Here is a 15386-nt window from a genome sequence, read left to right as displayed (position 1 = left end):
AGGAGAAGTTTGGGTTGGCGAGGGGAAACAAATTCAGGTATCTGCAGGTGCGGGACTTCCTTCGTAAAGGAGGTGTCAACCTTCCCGCTCCTACCGCTGAGGGGGATTCAGGACAGGGTAATTTCAGGCAGCATGGTGGCACAGTGGTTAGCATTGCTGCCTACGGCGTTGAGGACCCGGGTTCGAATCCTGGCCCTGGGTCACTATCTGTGTGGAGTTTGCACATTCTCCCCGTGTCTGCATGGGTTTGACCCCCACAGCCCAAAGATGTGCAAGATAGGTGGAATGGATACGCTAAATTGCCCCTTAAATTGGAAAAAAAATAATTGGCTACTCTAAATTTTTTTTAAAAGGACAGTGTAGTTTCCAGAGGGTGGGTAGGGGAGGGGAGCGTCTTGGACATCTATAAGGAGCTTATGGAGTTGGAGGAGACGCAGACCGAGGAGCTGGAAGGTGAAATAGAGGCTGGTCTATGGGCAGACGCGTTGAGTAGAATCATGTTCTGGACGTGTCCGAAGCTTAGGGGATTTTGGCAGGGGTTTGCGGATGTCATGTCCAAGGTTTTAAAAACAAGGGTGGCGCTAAGTCCAAAGGTGGCGATTGTCGGGGAGTCGGAAGATCCGGGAATCCAGGAGGAGAAAGAGGTAAACGTTTGGAATACTGCGTACAGTTCTGGTCGCCACATTACCAGAAGGATGTGGATGCTTTAGAGAGGGTGCAGAGGAGGTTCACCAGGATGTTGCCTGGTATGGAGGGTGCTAGCTAAGAAGAGAGTTTGAGTAGATTAGGATTGTTTTCGTTGGAAAGACGGAGGTTGAGGGGGGACCTGATTGACGTCTACAAAATTATGAGCGGTATGGACAGGGTGGATAGCAACAAGCTTTTCCCAAGAGTGGGGGTGTCAGTTACAAGGGGTCACGATTTCAAGGTGAGAGGGGGAAAGTTTAAGGGAGATGTGCGTTTTTTACGCAGAGGGTGGTGGGTGCCTGGAACGCTTTACCAGCGGAGGTGGTAGAGGCGGGCACGATAGCATCATTTAAGAGGCATCTAGACAGGTATATGAACGGGCGGGAACAGAGGGAAGTAGACCTTGGAAAATAGGAGACAGGTTTAGATAAAGGATCTGGATCAGCGCAGGCTGGGAGGGCCGAAGGGCCTGTTCCTGTGTTGTAATTTTCTTTGTTCTGGCCTTTGCTTCCCTGGTAGCCCGGAGACGGATACTGTTGGCATGGAGGGACCCAAAGCCCCCGAAGTTGGAGACCTGGCTAGCTTTCTCTGGAGAAAACCAAGTTCACCTCGAGAGGGTCACTGTTAGGGTTCACCCGGAGGTGGCAACCGTGCGTCGACTTCTTTGCGGAAAATTAATTGTCAGCAGATTGGGGGCAAGGGGGTTAGGTTAGAGATGGGGGGGGGGGGCCCAGCACGGTGGCACAGTGGTTAGCATTGCTGCCTACGGCGCTGAGGACCCGGGTTCGAATCCTGGCCCTGGGTCACTGTTCGTGTGGAGTTTGCACATTCTCCCCGTGTCTGCGTGGGTTTCACCCCCACAACCCAAAGATGTGCAGGTTAGGTGAATTGGCCACGCTAAAATTGCCCCTTAATTGGAAAAAATAATTGGGTACTCTAAAATTTATTTTTTTTTAAAAAGAGATGGGGGGGGGGTGGGGTAATAAGGGTGGGGCCTGTACGAAAGGTAAACGGCTTTTGCACTATGTTAATGGCTTCATGTATATTGTCTATTTTGTTGTTGTTACTATACCAAAAATACCACAATAAAATCTTTATTAAAAAAACAACAGAGCGGTCCAGCACACGCAAAAAAACCCTCAATAACATACCCAACTTCCCCCCGCGCTAATTCCTAGCTACCCATATATTAGATTCCCTATCCTTATCATTCACTTCCATGCCCCCCACAATCCTCCCCTCCTGCTGACAGTCAGTTCTCCTTAAATAAGTCGATGAATGGCTGCCACCTCCGAGCGAACCCCTGTAATGAACCCCTTAAGGTGAACTTAATCTTCCCCAGCCTGAGAAACGCTGACCCACATCCCGGACTTTGGAGGCTCCGAGTCCCTCCATCCCAGAAAAATCCGTCTGTGGGTCACCAGGGAGACAAAGGCCTCTCTTCCCCCCCCCTGGGCTCCCGGATCTTCCAACACCCCAAATATTGCCACCTCTGGACTCGGAGTCACCCTCCCTTCCAGGACCTCTGATATGACATCTGAGAATCCTTGCCATGATCCCGTCAGCGTCAGACACGCCCAAAACATATGTACATGATTCGCCGGACTTCCCCCGCACCACCCACACCTGTCCTTCACCTCCTCAAAAAAAACCTATTCATCCAGCCACAGTCATGTGACCCCTGTGGACCACCTTGAACTGGATCAGGCCGAGCCTGGCACACGACGAGGATGCATTGACTTTCCTCAGGGTCTCCTCCCATAACCCAACTTCCAACACCCCTCCCAACTCTTCCTCCCTCTTCACCTCCCCGACTGGGACCCCTTCTCACTCCATCAGTTCCTTATATATTTCCGAGACCCTCCTCTCCCGAATATGCTAATAATAACAACAATCTTTATTGTCACAAGTGAGCTTAAATTAACACTGCAATGAAATTACTATGAAAATCCCCTAGTCGCCACATTCTGGTGCCTGTTCAGGTATACAGAGGGAGAATTCAGAATGTCCAATTCACCCAACAGCACGTCTTTCGGGACTTGTGGGAGGAAACCAGAGCACTCGGAGGAAACCCACGCAGACACTGGGAGAACGTGCAGGCTCCGCACAGACCCATGGCGGGAATCTAACCCAGGACCCTATATATTGGCCTGGCCAATATCAGCCATGATTGAATGGTGAAGCAGACTCGATGGGCCAAGTGGCCTAATTTGGCTCCTAAGTCTTATGGACTTTTATCCTCAGTCACCGAGGCTTTGGGATAAAGGATTCTCGACCTGTATACAGATGTTGGATTTACAATTGTGTGCTGGGTGTGTAACTGCCTTCCAACAATTCTTGGTGCATCTCAAATCCCTGACCGTATCAGGTTTTCCCTTGGTGCCACTCCGACCAGCCACTCCGACCAGCCACTCCGACCAGCCACTCCTCACCACTCCGACCAGCCACTCCTCACCACTCCGACCAGCCACTCCTCACCACTCCGACCAGCCACTCCTCACCACTCCGACCAGCCACTCCTCACCACTCCGACCAGCCACTCATCACCACGTTTCACTTTCATTTTGTTTTCTTACACTTTCTTTCCTGGTTTTTACTCCACTTTGTTGACATTCCCACCCCACCAAGCAGGGGCTCCCAGGAATGGGCATTGACTTATTTGACCAGCCACTGGACTGAACCCATCTTCCAGACAACCAAACATTCACAATTCACATTGATTTTCAGACAAGGGGCTGGTTTAGCACAGGGCTAAAGAGCTGGCTTTTAGAGCAGGCCAGCAGCGCGGGTTCAATTCCTGTATCAGCCTCCCCGAACAGGCGCCGGAATGTGGCGACTAGGGGCTTTTCACAGTAACTTCATTTGAAGCCTACTTGTGACAATAAGCGATTTTCATTTTCATTTCATTTTCACAAGCTAATACTGCAGCAAAAACTCATTACGCAGGATTGCACAATAACAGATAGAAAATAAATTACACATTGAAATAAATTACACATTAAAGTGGATTCTGGATTTATTAAGCCCCTTTGTGAAACACGTGGTCCCGTACCAGCCTCCCCAAACAGGCGCCAGAATGTGGCGACTAGGGGCTTTTCACAGTAACTTCATTGAAGCCTACTCGTGACAATAAGCAATTTTCATTTCATTTTGTCTCATTAAATTGCTGTGTTCTCCCCGTGTTTGCATGGGTCTCGCCCCCACAACCCAAAGATGTGGAGGGTAGGTGGATTGGCCACACTAAATTGCCCCTTAATTGGGAAAAAAAAGAATTGGGTACTCTAAATTTATTCTTTAATTGCTGTGCACAGAACATCGATGTAAAGTTGAAATTTTGAGCAAATCTAGGAGGATTAGATATCAGATGCCTGAATAACAGCTGATTGTGAAGAGGTTAGATACAATTTAAATAAAGTGCAATCTCCTTAAAAAAAAGTTTCAACGCAGAGTATATTCAACTTTAAAAACAAGAGTTTTGGATAAAGAAGTGGTCGACCGTTTGACGAAAAGTCTAACAGGAGGACACGATGAGTTTGTGACTGTAACTCAGGACAAACAGAAAGTATCAGAGGATTCACAGCCAATGCTCCCACCGCAGCTTTGTGAGCAGGGAGCTGATTCTCTGAAGAGCACAAATGTGGACGTTAATCCGGCAAATTAAATGCAGCAGCCCCGATTGAAGCTGCTACATTTGGACAATTCAGCAATTTCTCTCGGGGGGGGGGGGGGGGGGTGAGAAACTTGCTCCTTTCTCGGATTTACTTGGCCAACAAGCTCACTGCAAAGTGGCCGAACTCACAAACTGCACAGGGCTGGACTTCAATTCAACAAATCGCTTCGGCTTGAAATAAATAAATACCTGTGTCTAATGCGGCTCTCTGCAACTTGCCCGGACAAGTCAGACACACCAGTTATGTGCGGAATTGGATTCTTGTTGATCTGCGAGAAGCTGTTGGGAGGTTAACGTCCCCCGATAGACTCATGTCAGTGTCAATTTCAGGGTCAGGGGGGAGGTCGCTGGCCACCTTCACACCTCAGGCTTCCCAGTGACAAACTGAACACTTCTCAGCCGCTCCAATCCCCAAACACGCCTCTTCCGGGTGCTGGAACTTGCCCACTTTTGTCCACGTGTTGTATTTCCCGTTTAATGAACAGAAATATTCCCAAACCCCCCAAAAGGTTGGCAATGATTCAGCTGAATTCGGACAAACAGCCGGTGGGGCCGGGTCAGCAGACTGTGGGGAGGGGAAATTCCTCAGCTTCTGTAACCTGGAGCAAGTCTCCTCCAGCTGCCCTCTCAGCTGCTTCAAACCCAGGCTCAGAACAACAGAAATAGACCTTCCTGGGAGTGGCGGGAAGATTTAAGGCTGTTAAATCTCTGGGGAAATGATACTGGGTATTGTCCTGCTCAAATTGGGGTTGTCCTGCACCCCTCTGCCAAAGTTGTTCACTATTTTATAAAAAAAATATCCTAAAATACAAAGCATCTCTTCACTTAAAAAAAACCTCCCCCTCAGTCCTCCTCACATACAACAAGAAATTTGGGGGTGTCTCTGGGTTCCTTTGCCATGTGGATGGAGGCCATATGGTCAATCACCACCTCTCTCCATTTCTTTCGCCTACTCGGTCAAATTACCCCGAGGGTTTGTGCCTACTCTTAGCCCTGAACTCGACACAGGAAGCAGTTAGTGGAGGTTGTGACTCCTGGGCAGCTTCACTCCCCAAATGCGCCTCTTCAGGATGCTTTTTTTAGTTTTGCTTCTATCTCCCCTCACGCCCTTTCTGAGCTCATCTTGTCCATGGTACCCACCTCACGTTCCTTCAAACATGGAAGCCATAGAATCATAGGATTCCTACAGTGCAAAAGGAGGCCATTCAACCCATCAATCTGCACCAACCCTCTGAAAGAGCACTCTACCTGGGCCCACTCCCCCACCCCATCCCCGTAACCACCTAACCCGCACATCTTTCGTAAGAGGAAACCGGAGCACCTGGAGGAAACCCACGTAGACATGGGGAGAACGTGCAGACTCCACACAGACAGTAACCCAAGGCCGGAATTGAACCCGGATCCCTGTCACAGTGATGCAGCAGTGCTAACCACTGTGCTACCCCATATTTCCACTAAACTGCTCCGCTATCTAGTTTCCCTTGCTGGCTCCCATATTAATTAATAAAAATCTGTTTTTAAAAAACGTTATCAACGGTTTTCCATTTTACAATATATTTTACAACAAAACCCATATTAGCAACATAACAAAAACCCAAACCAACCATACCCACCTCATCCACGAGGTGGGGGGAGTGACTGGGTCCGGCTGTGCCTGCTTGGACTGGTTCCAATGGGCCTGGGAGGGGTGAATGGAGGAGGGATGGGGAGTATGTAGGGAGGAGCAGTTTTGACATGGGGAGAATGTGCAAACTCCACACGAACAGTGACCCGGGACCGTGATCGAACCCGGATCCTCGGTGCCGTGAGGCAGCAGTGCTAAGCACTGCACCACCGTGCCGCCCAATTGGGAGCGTTTATGAAGGGGATGTGGGAATGGATCCGTGTTCCTGCATCCAGGGGGCAGCGAGTATTCCTTTTTTCTGCCAGTGCATAAAAAATACTCAAGAATTGACTTCTTTATTATGTGGAGGTCGTTATTGTCGGGGGTGGGGAAAGCGGAATACTTGGCGATTGTCATTTCCGCATTTGGTGGGTGTGATCCTGGAGAGGAGGCCGGCGTAGAGGTTGGATGTGGGGCTGCTCGTGGATCCGAGTTCTGTGTGAGGCTGACAATGGTGATTGACGGTTATGTGGGGTTTAATAAGAATGGGAAAGTCTCACCGTCGGTACTTTGTGAGGCGTTGAAGGCAGTGGTAAGGAGCAAGATCATCTGGTATATGGCACAGGTGGATGGGGAGGCAAGAGAGGAGTGGAAGTGGCTGGGAGATGAAATCTTGGAGGTTGATGGGAAGTATGCGGAGGATCCCATTCCGGAGCTTTTGCTCACAAGAAAGGACCTGCAGACGCAGTTTGAACTTTTGTCCACAGGGAAAGCGGTGCACCAGTTGAGGCTTCGAGGGGTCTGGTGTACGTGGACGGGGAGAAGGTTAGTCGCTTGCTGGAGGGACAGCTCCGTTGGCAGTCGGCCTCCTGGGAGATTGTTCGGGCCTGGGACGGGGCGGGGGGGGGCTGGTGCTGGAGGGTATTTGAGGAGTTTAATAAGCGGTTGATAGGTCGGAGCCTCCAGGGGATGAGTCGGATACGAGAGACATCTTGGAGGGGCTGGAATGTCTTAAAGTAGGAGAGGAGGAGAAGGTGGGAGGAGCCAGTGGGAATTCAGGAGCTTCGGATGATGATACGGAAGATGCAAGTGGGTAAAGCACTGGGGCCGGATGGGTACCCGGTGGAATTCTATAATATGGTTTTGGATAGGCTGGCTCTGCTGTTGGTGAAGATGTTTGAGGATGCGGTGGCTAAAGGGGCTGGCTGGGGGAGAGGGGGGGGGGTAGCTGGCTGGGGGGGCAGGGGGGGGCGCTGGCTGGGGTGGCGGGGGGGGTGGGAGCTGGCTGGGGGCGGGGGGGGAGAGCTGGCTGGGGGGGGGCGGGAGGGGGTGGGAGCTGGATGGGGGGGTGGGGGGGGCTGGCTGGGGGGGTGGGGGGGGTGGGAGCTGGCTGGGGGCGGGGGGGAGAGCTGGCTGGGGGGCGGGGGGGGAGCTGGCTGGGGGCGGGGGGGGAGCTGGCTGGGGGGGGGGGGTTGCCGTTGACAATTCACTTCAGATATCTGGGGGTTCAGGACTGGGCCCGGCTCCGTAAATTGAACTTTACCAGCCTGAGGGTGGGGTAAAGGCAGATCTGTTGAGGTGGATCAGCCTCCCCCCCTATCATTGGCTGGCCGGGTGCAGACGGTGAAGCTGAATATCTTGTCGTGGTTTTTTTTTATTGCAGTCCTTACCGGTCTTTTTGCCGAAGGTGTTTTATTTGGGTGGAAGGGTCATTGATATGGGCGGATACATTGGCGAGGATTCGGAAGATGGTGCTTCAGAGAGGGTTTTGGCTCTTCCGAATCTGATGTATTACTATTGGGGGGTGAACACCAAGAAGATGCTGGGCTGGGGTAGGGGGCTGGAGGTGATGTGGGTGAGGATGGAGGTAGGCTCTTGTAAGGATTCCGGGTTGCAGGGTTGGCAACGGTGCCGCTCCCGTTTGCTCCAGGGAAATACTCGGGAAGTCCGGTGATGGTAGACACGCTGAAACTATGGAGGCAATTTCAGCAGCTCTATAAGTTAGGGGCGAGGTCAAAGCTAATACCGCTTTGTGAGAACCATGTTTGAACCGGCGAGATTGGATGCTAGGTTGCGGTAATGGGAAGAGTGGGCGTTGGTGAAAATTAAGGACTTAAATGTGAAAGGGCAGTTTGCCAGTTTGGAGGAGTTGACAGAGCTGTTTGGGATTCTGTGGGGAGAGGACTTTAGCTATCGGCAGACACGGGAATTTGCAAGGAAGGTTTTCCCAATGATTCCGGTGACACCTCCCTCCTCGTTGTTGGAGGGGGTGTTGTTGGTGATGGGGTTGGAGGGGGGGGGTGTTGTTGGTGATGGGGTTGGAGGGGGGGGTGTTGTTGGTGATGGGGTTGGAGGGGGGGTGTTGTTGGTGATGGGGTTGGAGGGGGTTGGAGGGGGTGTTGTTGGTGATGGGGTTGGAGGGGGTTGGAGGGGGTGTTGTTGGTGATGGGGTTGGAGGGGTTGGAGGGGGTGTTGTTGGTGATGGGGTTGGAGGGGGGGGTGTTGTTGGTGATGGGGTTGGAGGGGGGGTGTTGTTGGTGATGGGGTTGGAGGGGGTGTTGTTGGTGATGGGGTTGGAGGGGGTTGGAGGGGGGGGTGTTGTTGGTGATGGGGTTGGAGGGGGTTGGAGGGGGTGTTGTTGGTGATGGGGGTTGGAGGGGGTTGGAGGGGGTGTTGTTGGTGATGGGGTTGGAGGGGGTTGGAGGGGGTGTTGTTGGTGATGGGGTTGGAGGGGGTTGGAGGGGGTGTTGTTGGTGATGGGGTTGGAGGGGGGGGTGTTGTTGGTGATGGGGTTGGAGGGGGGGGTGTTGTTGGTGATGGGGTTGGAGGGGGTTGGAGGGGGTGTTGTTGGTGATGGGGTTGGAGGGGGGGGTGTTGTTGGTGATGGGGTTGGAGGGGGGGTGTTGTTGGTGATGGGGTTGGAGGGGGTTGGAGGGGGTGTTGTTGGTGATGGGGTTGGAGGGGGTGTTGTTGGTGATGGGGTTGGAGGGGCGGGTGTTGTTGGTGATGGGGTTGGAGGGGGTTGGAGGGGGTGTTGTTGGTGATGGGGTTGGAGGGGGTTGGAGGGGGTGTTGTTGGTGATGGGGTTGGAGGGGGGGGGTGTTGTGGGTGATGGGGTTGGAGGGGGGGGCCGCTACCCTCACAGGCAGTAAAACGTTTTTCCTCAAATCCTCCCTAATACGGCAGCACGGTAGCGCAGTGGTTAGCATTGCTGCCTCACGGCGCCGAGGACCCAGGTTCGATCCCGGCTCTGGGTCAGTGTCCGTGTGGAGTTTGCACATTCTCCCCATGTTCGCGTGGGTTTCGCCCCCACAACCCAAAGATGTGCAGGGTAGGTGGATTGGCCAGGCTAAATTGTTCCTTAATTGGAAAAAACGAATTGGGTACTCTAAATTTATAAACAAAAACTAAGGGGAACAGCTGCTCCCTATCCACCCTGTCCATTCCCCTCAGAATCTTGTCCACCTCGATCAGGTCACTCCTCAGTCTTCTCTGCTCCAGTGAAAACAACCCAACCCTATCCAACCTCTCTTCATAACTGAAATGTTCCATCCCAGGCAACATCCTGGTGAATCTCCTCTGCACCCCCTCCAGCGCAATCACATCCTTCCTATAATGTGGCGACCAGAATTGCACACAGTGCTCCAGCTGTGGCTTCAACAAAGTTCTATGTCCAACAGGACTCCTTCCTTCTCCTGAAAGCTGTGGAACCTCGTGATGATTGACCGCGGTGGCTCGCTGGATCAGGTCTTCTGACGGAGTAACCGGTGGGGCTCGATCCAGCTCTGGGGGGGTGGGGGGGGGGGGGGGGGGGGGGGGGAGACATTGATCCACCCTCCCCCCACCATCTTCCCAAACATCTTTGATATTTAATCAGTTGGTTTCGGGCCCTCCATCCCCTTGGGCAGCCCCATGATGTTCTGCCTCCTGGAGCGATTCTCCATGTCGCCCACCTTGGCGTGCAGTGTTTTATTATAATCAGCCAACATTGCCATCTCAGCCTCCGAGGAGACAATCCTACCGCTCTGCATCGAGAAAGCCGCATCTACACCCTGTAAGGCCCCACTCGGACTGTGCCTTTACTGTCTCATGCATCTTCGCCAGTGCCGATCGAATGGGATCTCAGCCTACCTCTATTGGAGGGCATCGGAGAGAGCCAGCTGCTGTTTCTGGCGCTGCCAGTTGGCAGGGGCGCGGCTATGGTGCCAGGTTGGCATTTTTTGGGCCGGGGTTGCCCACTGTGGGTGTTGGGAGGTGTGAGGGTGGGGCCGCGGGACCCTCCCATGTTGCGTTCTGGCTGGGGGTGGGGGGGGGGGAGGGGGGAGCTCGGGGTTTTTGTTTAATGGGCCCCGGAGATCAGGACACCATTTTAAATGGCGTGCCGATCACCCACTACAACGGGCAGTTCCAGAGCGAGCGGAGCTCCCCATTGTAAAACCCGGGCTATGTGCAGCTTTGGCCACGTGTTTCCCATTCAGCCCCTTTATTCAACAGGAGTAGCATTGAAATAGCTACATGTCTCTCAGCACTGTGAGTACCGGGAAACCCGCGGCTAAACGCTCACGTTAGGGAATTTTGTTCCCTTTTGGGAAGAACGTGTCATTGACCCAGGAGCTGGTTTAGCTCACTGGGCTAAATCGCTGGCTTTGAAAGCAGACCAAGGCAGGCCAGCAACACGGTTCAATTCCCATACCAGCCTCCCCGAACAGGCGCCGGAATGTGGCGACTAGGGGCTTTTCACAGTAATTTCATTTGAAGCCTACTCGTGACAATAAACGATTTGTATTTCATTGAAAGATTTGACTCACTGGGAACAGTTCCAAGTAATCCAGTAAAGACTGTGTACAGAAAGATTGCACAACAGAAACATTGAGATGCAAAGCACGGAAAGTCCAAACTGTAATAAATGAACCAAGACGTTGCTGGTGGATTCGGGACTTTGCTCTGGGCTATGTTAGCAGTCTTTTGTTTTTATTGTCCGGGTCCTAAAAATGATGACTTAAGGGAAACCGCCTCCATTAAAATAATAATCAAAAAATAATTTAAACTTATTATCTGGTCTAGAAGTTTTAAAAATGAAACAAAAACCAAGAACAGAGTGTAAAATTATTCTTGTGTGATGATACACAACATGTTGGCAAATGAACACCAGTGTTCTAGAATTTTACCAGGGGGTGGCACTATTGAAAAATGCTCCACTTGGCGAAACGCTACCAGCATGGTACTTGAGGAAGATCTGTTTGTTTGTTTTTAATTGCTTTTTTTTTAAATTTAGATTACCCAATTCATTTTTTCCAATTAAGGGGCAATTTAGCGTGACCAATCCACCTACCCTGCACATCTTTGGGTTGTGGGGCGAAACCCACGCAAACACGGGGAGAATGTGCAAACTCCACACGGACAGTGACCCAGAGCTGGGATCGAACCTGGGACCTCAGTGCTCTAGACAGCAGAGCTAACCACTGTGCCACCGTGCCGCCTGATTGTTTTGAATTGCAATCACTTTAATGGATGGAAAAAGTACTGAAGAAAGGCAAATGCTGGTAACTTGATGGGAATTACATGGCAGAGGGAAAGAAACATACGCTTTAGACCTGCTGGTTTTGAACTCAGTCTTGTTGGGGAATAAGCTGAGACAGCAAGTATACCCAACTTGGCTCCCTCTTGCCTTGCCTGAAATTGTTTGTGGTTCTCAACCTGTAGCTTGAGAATCCTCACCTGAGTGTAACCTGTTTGGACCTGCAAAGCTGAGACCATAGAATTGATCCAGGTGTGTATTCTCCTCTATGCCAAAATCCTGTTGGTAAGAACTGCCAGACAACTACCAGGACCTGCAGCCCACCTTCACCTAAGGGAATTCCAGTTTGACAGTGTTGAGACCCTGTGAACTTTATCCTTTATTATATTTACTTGTTTTTAAATATATATAGAGTGCCCAATTCATTTTTTCCAATTAAGGGGCAATTTAGCGTGGCCAATCCACCTACCCTGCACATCTCTGGGTTGTGGGGGTGAAACCCACGCAGACACGGGGAGAAAATGCAAACTCCACACGGACAGTGACCCAGGGCCGGGATTCGAACCTGGGACCTCGGCGCCATAAGGCAGCTGTGCTAACCACTGTGCCACCGTGCTGCCAATCCTTTATTTTATAATGCATATTCTCTAAAGCCCATCTCTGCAGAGAGAGACTATGGAAAGGATTCTCCGGTCGCGTTTGGCGATCGGCCGGTGAATCACCGTTTGGGCCGACCGGGGGTGTTGTCGCTTTTGCAACGCTCCGCCCCCTCCAAAACGGTGTATTCAGGGAGTACGCTGCATGCCACCGGGGTGGCCTCAGGACGTCACCTGAGGCCCTTCCCCCATGCTCCGCCCCCGATTGGCCGAGTTGCCGATGCCGTGGAACACTTGTCCTTTTTATTTTCGTGAACTCAGGGTGGCAGCTGCCACAGTCAGGTGGGAGCTGCTCTGTGGGCAGGGAGGGCATTGGCGGGGGCTGGGGGCAGGGAGGGCATTGGCGGGGGCTGGGGCACTGGTGGGAGCTGCTCTGTGGGCAGGGAGGGCATTGGCGGGGGCTGGGGGCACTGGTGGGGGGTGGGCTGGGCCTGGTCAAAGGGGGACAGTTTTCGGCAGGCCAGGTCCGTGTGTGACTGCCGCCATGTGCACACGCGGCCACGGGCCTGGCAATTCTCCGGCCACACAGCAGGTAAAGCCGGGGGCTCTACGCTGTGTGGCTGCTAGCCCCCCGGCAGACGGAGGATCAGTACAGCTTTGGCGCCCTTTTTAGATGTAAAACCCTTCTGTTCCACATCGGCGTCAGCACATAGTCTTCAGATGGGAGAATCCAGCCCCATGTCTGTTAGTCCTTTGATTGTTTGTATGTGTATATGTTGTGCAGGAGCTGGGGAACTTGGTAAGCAGAGATAGATAATTATAGTTACAGAGTAAAACAAGTTCTTGCAACTTGTTTGAAAAGTTTTGTTTTATAGTAAACAGTCATTGCGAGTTTATTGAAAGAAGCCTGTGTGAAGCCTTGTTATTCTGGGCACCAGTGCAGAATGTTAACAATGAACCACTTTGGTGGGTTTAATTAATGGTCTGACCTGCAGATTGGGACTAGATAAATCATACACTCCACCCATTCTGGCGTAACACTGAGTTATCTCGATTGACAATAAGGAATGACACAAATTCGACCTCAATGCCCCTGGGCTAGATTGTGAAACAATGGCAGAATCTTGTTGTTGGTGCCTCGCCTGATTGGCTGGAGAGCTGGTGAGAGAACCATGTTGCCTGTTTTCGAAAAGGCCTCCAGGCCACATGTCAATCAGGCAGTGCTGAGGCTGGTACTGGGCCTTCCTCTACAGTCACCATCCCGGAGGCAAAATGCCGATTCGGGGGAACCACAGATTTGAGCCAGGGAGGTGGGATGGAAATTTTCAGAAATGGGAAGAGAAGGGGATTAAGACACTAAAAGATTTGTTTCTTAGGGGTCGGTTTGCAGGACTGAAGGAGCCGGAAGCGAAGTGTGGGCTGGAGTAGGGGGAAATGTTTAGAAACATGCAGGTTCGAGATTTTGCCAGAAAGGAGATACAGAGCTTCCCGGAGGAACCCCACATTGCTGGAGGAGGTGCTGATGACAGGGGACTGGAGAAGGGGGTAGTGTCAGCGGTGTACGGAGCTATTTTGAAAGAGGAGGAGGCACCACTGGAAGGGATCAAAGCAAAGTGGGAGGAAGAGTTGGGAGAGGTTATAGAGGAGGGGTTCTGGTGTGAGGTGCCCCGGAGAGTGAATGCCTCCACCTCGTGCGCGAGGTTGGGGCTGATACAGCTGAAGGTGGTATACAGAGCACACCTCACGAGGGCGAGGATGAACCGATTCTTTGAAGGAGTGGAAGATGTGTGTGAACGCCGCGGGGGGTGGGGGGGGGGCGCTAATCACGTTCATATGTTTTGGTTCTGTCCAAAGCTAGAGGATTACGGGAAGGAGGTTTTTAGGGTAATTTCCAAGGTGGTGCATGTGAAGCTGGACCCGGGTCCTCGGGAGGCCATATTCGGGGTTTCGGACCAGCCAGGGTTGGAAACGGGTGCGGAGGCAGATATCATAGCCTTCGCCTCGTTGATCGCCCGAAGGCGGATCCTGCTGGGATGGAGAGCAGCCTCTCCAACCTGTGCCCTGGCGTGGCGGGGGGACCTGTTGGAATTCTTGACTCTTGAGAAGGTTAAGTTTGAACTGAGGGGAAGGACGGAGGGGTTCTATAGTTCATGGGCATTATTCATTATGCACTTTCAAGAACTGGATAACATCGAACATTAGTTGGGGGGGTGGGTGGGAGGGTTGTGGGGGGGAGGGGGGCTGTGTGTGTTAATGGCGACTATGGGTGATCCCTAATTCCTTTTTGTCAGTTGTCTATGTGAACATGCGGGCTGATGTTTGGGGTTTGGTGGGAGGATGAGATTGTTGTTATTGATATGGGGATTGACATATTTGTTCCTGATTATTGTTTATTGTTGGTGGGTGTAAATTTGGGAGAAAATATGAAAAAGTTGGAGAATAAAAATATTTTTTTAAAGATCCCGGAGGCGGAGGTCCTGCCGAGTGAAAGCTCTTGTGCTGAGAGGTGCCTCGGAGGGGGCTATGGCTGATGCTGAAGGATGCTACCGGAGCCCGAGGTTGCAGAGGAACCGGGTTACAGGAATGTAATGCAGCGAGTGGGTGTCAAGGGGAGTCGGGGGCGGGGGGGGGGGGGGGGGGGGGGGGTGGTCAGAAGCAAGGGCAGGTGTGGCTCTCAGCAGGTGCCCCCCCCCCCCCCCAATGACCAGTCCCTTGAAGAGGCACTGACCACCTTTAGTTGAGGGACGAGCCCACCTCCCAACCCAGAGGTGACAAGCAGCCCATAAGGTTTTACCTGCTGTGCACCTGGCTGGTAACAGTCCCATCTGCATTGGGCTAAAGGTTAATCCCAGCGGCACCATGATGTGGCCTTTAAATTGTTATTAACTGGCTACTTAAGGGCCCCAATTAACATTGGGGCAGGATGGTCAGTCATAGGCCTTCCCAGCCACCACACTGCCCGGCTAAATGCCCTTCCCAACTCCAAACATTCCACCAGGTAGAGCATTCATGGCATGAGGAGGTGGGTGACCTCCTCAACAATGGGCTGATTAGGTGCTACTTAAAGGCCTCCCGGTGGGAAATGCCAGCGTCATGTTCTGGCTGCCTGGCATCATGCTTGGGCTGGGGATGTGTCTCGTGGTCAGGCACCCTATGCCTATCCAAAACTTTGCTGTCCCACCCCAACCCCCTCACTGGAGCCTGCGGGCTTTACTTGTAACTCTAGGCTGCACGATCATTCCTCTTCGCCAGGACTGCCTTTAGTTTCAGCAGTGGCCACCGTGCCCAGCGACACCCCCTACTCCAAAATAG

At 52.1% G+C, this 15386-nt stretch overlaps 1 protein-coding gene across 5 annotated transcripts in view; it reads right to left on the bottom strand.

The window, feature by feature from the left end:
• LOC119955231 overlaps nucleotides 1–15386 on the bottom strand; it is a 53881-nt gene that overhangs the window by 18625 nt on the left and 19870 nt on the right. Inside the window, exon 1 of one of the 5 annotated variants that reach the window (XM_038781258.1) lies at nucleotides 4545–5010. The exons of 1 other annotated variant lie outside the window; for it this stretch is intronic. The gene's annotated coding sequence lies outside the window, so the exon portion shown is untranslated. Of the gene's footprint in view, nucleotides 1–4544; nucleotides 5011–15386 lie in introns of those variants that run through there. 3 more of the 5 variants (XM_038781254.1, XM_038781257.1, XM_038781253.1) reach the window with 3 other exon arrangements.

This window comes from Scyliorhinus canicula, chromosome 20 (assembly GCF_902713615.1).
Source record: "Scyliorhinus canicula chromosome 20, sScyCan1.1, whole genome shotgun sequence".
NCBI lineage: Eukaryota > Metazoa > Chordata > Chondrichthyes > Carcharhiniformes > Scyliorhinidae > Scyliorhinus > Scyliorhinus canicula.
Note: the sequence above shows the minus strand (reverse complement) of the source record. Positions and strands in the feature narration are given on the sequence as shown.